This window comes from Apaloderma vittatum, unplaced genomic scaffold, assembly GCF_000703405.1.
Source record: "Apaloderma vittatum isolate BGI_N311 unplaced genomic scaffold, ASM70340v1 scaffold19511, whole genome shotgun sequence".
NCBI lineage: Eukaryota > Metazoa > Chordata > Aves > Trogoniformes > Trogonidae > Apaloderma > Apaloderma vittatum.
The window spans coordinates 1-6,949 of NW_009699846.1; positions in this window are offsets into that span (position 1 = coordinate 1).

Below are 6,949 nucleotides of genomic sequence, written 5' to 3' on the forward strand. Positions count from 1 at the left end.
CCTTCTTTCTTTTTCCCTTTTTCCCTTCTTTTCCCTTTTTCCCTTTTTTTTCCCTTTTCCCCTTTTCCCCTTTTTCCCACTTTTAATGCAGGACATCCCCCATTGGGGGATGCCCGTTCCCTGTGGAGTCTCCAAATCTCCCCACGATTTAGCTTTCCATCCTGGAATATAAGCTTATATCCTGCTCTGGCCTCTTTTATCTGAATAAATCTCATGTGCCTGCTCAGACAGAAAAACCAAAAAAAATCTTTATTGCTGTAATGTGTTTGTCAGCTTATCCCAGCAAAGTGCTTTAAAAAACCATAAGCGAGTTTTTTGAGCAATAGATATCGAAAAGGGGGGAAAAAAAGTAAATTTCCAATAAGACTGGCTGGATCTGTTCCCCCTCCACCTCCAACTCCATGAAAATTTAAGGGTAAAAGTGGGAGGGATGGAAGAGGATTTGCTCTTTAAAGCTTAATTCAGTTTTAACCCCAAGCATTAGCTGGAGTCGTGCTAAACTCCAAGGACAAAAAAACGCCCCCCAATGACAAAACAGATTCTCCGCGAGCTCCCTCTTCAATCCTGAGGCACCGGGTGCAAGCCCCTCCAGCTCCTTCTTCCTGGATTATTCCAGCCTCACATTTTTCCTCTCGGCAGAGCGTGGCCCACATCCGGCTTTTCCCTCCACCGTGAGTCCGTTTGGCAACGCGGCGCCGGAAGAACGCGACCTCGGGCCTGGCCGAATTCATTTCCGACAGAAACCCAGGGATGAGTCCGTCTTTCTCCGCGACGTTCCTTCGCTCGGCTGCCGCGCCTGATCGTGCCTCGCGATCTCTCCCCACCTTGCTTATCGAGAGGGACGCCGTCTCAAAATAGCCGCCCGCTTCGATGATTTTTTGGTATTATTCTGCGTAACGCTAAGAACCTGCCCGGTTCATTGCCGTTCGCTTAAAATACAGCTAATCCACGTAATCTCATTATAGCGGGAAGTGATTATATTGAGAGCAGCGGGGCCAGCAAAGCCTTTTATTCTTCATTCTGGGTGGCTAAAAGTCACTGGGAGCGTGGGGTTGGTTTCGCTCGGGCTGTTTGAAGACTTTACGACGTCTTTGTTTGAATTCTCTAGCAAATCTCCCGCGTTATTTGCAAAGGTGACGTCCTGTAACTACGCGCCGCGGCCTCCCAAAATCATAGAATCATAAAATCATAAAATCATAGAGTCATAGACTCATAGAATCATAGACTGGCCTAGGTTGGAAGCGACCTTAGAGATCATCTAGTCCCTGTTTTGGGCAGGGACGCCACCTCTCGACTAGACCAGGCACCACATGGGGACGGAGCAGGTAACGTTAAACCAGGAGAGACCTTTTTTTTTGCCTCGTGAAGTTGTTCCCGCGTGGGATTCCCGCTCTCCGACACCTCTTTGCGGGCGTGCAACCCCGTGGCCCTGCTCTTTAGGGAACGAGCCTGAGGAAAAGGCTGAAATTTGGGATGCCGAGGCCCCGTAAGTTGGCCCAGAGGGGCGCGTGTAGCTCGGTGGCTCTCGAGGACAATGGAGAGAGGGGTGTTGGGGGGGGACCCTGTCTCCACGCCACCTAATTTTACCCGCTTTGAGTTGTTTGAAGAGCATCTCTCTATCTGTGTCAGGGCTGCAGCGGGAGGCGTAGGGGTGGAAACATTTTACAAACTGGTTTCTGCAGACAAATGCAGGTTTGGGGTTGGGTTTTTTTTCTTTTTGGTTTTTTTTTTCCTGTCTTTATTGTTTTCCTGAGCTGATTGTGCAGATCTGTCCAGCCCCGACCCCCAAAATAAACTGGCTGAGATTCGTCAGCGAGCAGAGGGATTAAGCAGGAGGTTAATCGCCAAGAGACCAAAGCGAAAGCGCTTTTGTGAGAGCCCGCAGACAGACACAGGTCTCTCCGCTCCTCTCGGGGCCCACGGAGGGTAGGGGCGAGTCGAAGGAGTCGTTTTGCCCTCTCTCTGCCTGCTGCCACATGCTGCACATACCTCCTTTGGGGCAAATTCCTGGTGCGGGCTCCTGAGTTGAATTAAAAAAAAAAAACCCTCTAGGGCTGGTTCTATATTTTTCGGTTGGTTGGTTTGTTTTTTTTTTAAATAACCATCCTGCTTTTGCTTATCTTGGTCCAGCCCCTCTAGAGATAATACAGGCGCAGTCTTAGCCCGTGGTGTCCTGAGGAGCAGAGAGCGGATCCTCTCGTCTCTTTTTCTTTTTCTTTTTCTTTTTTTTTCTTAGAAGAAAAGACCGGAGGTGCCAAACCAAAAGGGCAAAGCGATTTGCCCCCATGAGGTATCGTTTTTCTGCTCTGATTTATGGCTAAGGGAGAGGCTTCTGAGTCACCCGTTCTAGGAATTGCTCTATTTAGGTAACGGAAATAATCCTGCTGCTTTTAAATCGATGCTTTGTCAGCCTTTAAAAGCCCGAAAACCACGGCTGGCAGGACTAAGGCTGAAGAGGGAGCAGGACGGAGGCTACAGGTGCGGCGAAATGCGCTGGCTGTGACGTCCGTCTGTCTGTCACGGCCGCTTTGACACGGGCAGATGCCTTCACAGAGCTGGAGCTGGGCTTTCCAGCTTAACGCCACGTCAAACCGATCTATTTTCGGCTGGGAGGAGAAGATCCGTTGGCTGCGGGGCGCACGGACCGAGACCGTGTTTGTTCAAGGCGCTGTCTGGTCGCTGTCTGGCTGCGGAGCGTCGAGCCCGGAGTGGTTTCGTGTGCTGGGAAACGAGACCCGCAGATGCCTTCACAGAGCTGGAGCTGGGCTTTCCAGCTTAACGCCACGTCAAACCGATCTATTTTCGGCTGGGAGGAGAAGATCCGTTGGCTGCGGGGCGCACGGACCGAGACCGTGTTTGTTCAAGGCGCTGTCTGGTCGCTGTCTGGCTGCGGAGCGTCGAGCCCGGAGTGGTTTCGTGTGCTGGGAAACGAGACCCTTTCACCGCGTCTCGCTTGGAGCTCCCTGACGCGGCTGATTTCCCAAAATTCTTCTGTCTGGCCGTGGGGCAGCCCGGGTGGCTTTTTCCCTGCTTAAAAATCCCTGTGAGCATCAGCAAGTTCTTCATTGTTTTCTGTTCTTTCGTTGTCGCGTTTTTCTTTTTTAGCCTGAGCGTCATTTGGCCGGGCCCGGCCATTAGAGAGGAAAATTCGTCTTTTCCCGCGAGAGGTTTGGGCTGCTCGGCTCATACAGTGGGAAACTCCTGCGTGTTTTTGCTACCGCTCACACCAAGGCTCTGGGGCAATTTTTGTGCTGCTTCCCTTTGGTTTTGCTTTTTCCCACACGCTCACGGAGATTTCATCTTCCTGCTGGGGCAGGACTATACTCAGAGCCTTCTGGCCTTTAGCTGCTCCTCTCCTCAGTGAGCTTCCCTTGGGATCCTGGTATTAAAAGCTATTTTCAGCACATGATCCCCTCCTGAGCAGGTTGTTTGGCTGTTTTGGTACAGCCAGGTTAACCAGGGCACAAAAGGAAAACAAAAATCTCCTTGTGGCAAACAGGATCCCTTCAGCTCACTCAGGGCGCCCGATAACGTTGCGTGTTGGCAGCTCGATCGAAACTCTCCGAAATCTGGAGTCTGCTCTTGGATTTGACAGGAGGAATCTCGGCCTCTTCGCAATAAGCGGCTCTGGCATAAAAGGGTCTGATCCTGCCTGGGGGGGGAGGGCTCTGCCGGCGATAATTAGCAAGAGCTTCACTCCGAGGAGCTCCCAGCAGCCGTCCCTCTGACTTTGCAGCTTGCTTTTAGACAGATCCGGCGTCCGCGCGCAGGCTCGGGATGCTTTCCGGGGTCCGCCAGCTGAGGACACGCAGCACGAGAGCGTCGCTCGTTCTTCAGCACCCGTCAGAGGCTGAGCGGTTCCTCTCGTCGGCCGTATCTGTCCTGAGGTTTGGCAAAGAGCTCGTTCTTTTGAGAGCAGCCCGGTTTTGGCGGGGTGGGTTCTACCAGATCTGGTCTCCTGATGCGTTTTCTTTCCTGGAGGGGCTGTCGTCTGGGCGTGCAGAGGGTCAGGGCCGTAGAGTTCCCCTCTCTGCAGTAGAAACCTCAACCTCCTGGGAGGTGCAGAAGGTTGCAGAGGAGAGAACCAGATCCTGCGGTTTATAGCTTGAGCCGCGGGAGGCAAGAGGAGAGTTTGTCTTCACCTGCGTTCAGCCCCGAAGAGTGACCCTCCCTGGGGCTCTCCGCGGGTCGTTCCCGCAGAACCGAGCACCCAGAGCTCATCGTTATGGATGGGAAAGACTAATTAAGTTTGAGCCTTGCAGCAGCTGCTGGCCTGAGAGCGAAAAGCTCCGGGAGACTTGCCCGTATTTCCCTCTGCTTTGGTAACTCCGTTCCTGTGACTAAAGCTCCGAGAGATTTTCCTGAAGACGTCTAATTTGGGGCTGTTGAGATGTAATCGTCTGCAGGATCTGGCCCTTTACAAGGTGTCCAAGCAAGAGATCACTGTTCTCCTCCTTTAATTAGCACCTGGGGGTGCTCTATTAATAACAGACGTCTTCGTTACGACACTTGAGCTTTAATGAATTCCTCCGGCTGCGTCTCCTGGTGGGGTCTGCAGACCAAAAGAATTTTTCAACAGAGAAAATTTGTGGTCTGTGCTCTCTGAAAGTACCCCAAGGCTTTAAACTAGGAGAGAGAGGAGGTGGGAAAGGGGATGGGAATTAAATTAGCACTCAAATGTCTTTAAAACTAGTGTCTCTTTGTGTTTTACTGGCTTTTAGCAGCACAGCAAAACCCTCCATTGAGCAAAAGAGTGAGGTGACTCCACCGATATAAACGACTCAGATTTATTTTCCCTGCGCGTTGTCTTGGTGGAACCACAATTTCTGTTACTCTCTGCCCTTACGTTGTGCTTCAGGACCCGTCGGCTGTTTTCTGCTGCCGTTTGCCCTGAGGCTCCCATAGAATTTGGGTTTTCAAGCGGATGGCTTGAAAAAATTCCCCTGGGATATCGGTTCCATGAAAATAAACCCCATTTTCCATCATCTGCAGCCAAATAGCGTCGCTGCTGGTTTTACGACTGCTGTTGGTCTCGGCAGCTATTTTCATTAGGCCGCTGAAATAATACTTTTTCGTTACAATAGGCTCGGAGAACCAAGAAGAGAAGGGATCCCGAAACTGCCCTTCGCTTGGAAAACACATCCTTAAAGCCCTTCCAGTGCTTCTCGAACTGCACTAATTATTAATAATTAAGCTGACGAGGCAAAACTTGGGTTCCTTCCATCACGTCTGGAGTAAGCCGAGAAGCTCAGCGAGGGAGCCAGTGCCACGGCCCTACCTGGTCTCGGCAAACCCCGCGGAGTTTGGCTCGTGGTGCCCCCCCAAAAAAAGCTGAGAAACGCGGCAGGTTCTGGGTGCTGGGGATGAGAAACGAGATGTTTCCTTGCAGAGCCTCCGGATTTATTTTCATGCTTTTTTTTCCCTTTCGCTCCTTGTTTCTCATCCTTTTTATCTTTTTTTGGAACCTCTCAGGCTGTGTGTTACCCCCTCGCTTTCCTACTAGCGAGAGCGGCTTTCTCTGTGCGATCCTTGCGTGCAAAAGCCGGCGTTAGATAATCGCTGGATTGAAGAGAGGCTGTAATTATTTTTGCTTCCAAGCACTCTTTGCCAAGCTGCTCGATAACTGCTGGCAGATGCTCTTCGGAGGGATATCTCTGCCCTGCCTCCATCTCTCCCCTGTGTCTTTATTTTAACTATTAACTGGAGCCCTCTTTGAGTACCTGCGTGTTGGTGCAGCAAAAGGAGGCATCGGGGCACGTTTGGGAGCAGGAGAGGGCGTCCTTGCTCCTCTGTGATTCGTAAAACATCTGCAGGCAGATGTGGTAGGTTGAAAGTTTCGACGAGCTGGGCATCTGGAGAAAAAAAAAGCCGAATACTTTGTGCCTTTTGGTTGATTCGCTTTCTAAATGAAGTAATGGCGGGTGAAAAATCAGCAGAGGTTTATCTGGAAAACTTGGAAGTGCTTTGAGGGCTGCAGTTTCCCAACTGGAACATCTGGAATAGGGCGGTCGTTTGCCCGTGGTCACCTGCCACTGGAAAACAGGGTTTTGTCAGGAAAATCCCCAAAATATCGGGATCCTTTTGCTAAATCTACATCGTCGCCCCCAGCAAACGTCGTTATTTGCCTGTTGCCAGCGGTGAGGTGCTGGAAGGTTCCTCTGATGCTTTGCTTTTCTTTGAAAACCCAAAGAATCTCACTGAGAGATTCTTCCACCGCTCAGAGGAGCCCAGAGAGTCTTTGACATACGCTCCAGAGGTGCCGCCACTCGCTGCCGTTGCTCACCTTGCTTTTTGGATCTGCGTTCGTTCATTCCAGCTTCTTGAGGTGTCGTTAAGTGTTTTCATCTTCAGAGAGGCTGAAAATCTCGGCCTTGCTCGGCACGGAGAGTTCATATCCCTTGAGCAGTCAGGGTCTGTTGAACCTTTGCCTTCCGCTCTGGAAGATTAAAACTTTAAAAAAAAAAATCAATGCGAGGGAAAAGGAAGAGTTACAGTTTGGTCTGTGTTGCGAATCAAGAAGGGAAGATTAACCATCCAAAAAATGCCAGTAACGATGCGCGCTTTTGGAGGGGATAACCGATACGGCTCCAAAAGGTCACATTTTTGCTTCTCGTTGACCTTCAGTGAGCCATTACATTGGCAGTGCTGTTCTCAGACAAATCCATCTCTTTTCTTCCAGGAGAGACCCGCTGAGGGACAACCAGGCTGCGCAGCGGTAAAGATCAGGCTTTGCTTCGCCGGCAAAACATACACGATGCGGAAGCGTTGGAACCGCGGCCGATAAAGTGAGGTTTGGCCCGCGAACAGATTCGTCGCCGCCGAGGTTTCTGCCCGCCGACGGGGAAAATGAGGTCTGCGCGTACCGACGAGGGAGCGACGGGATGGGCGAAGCTTCCCTGACAGCTGGATGCGCGTGGATGGTGGGGAAAACACCGGCAAGACCTAGGGG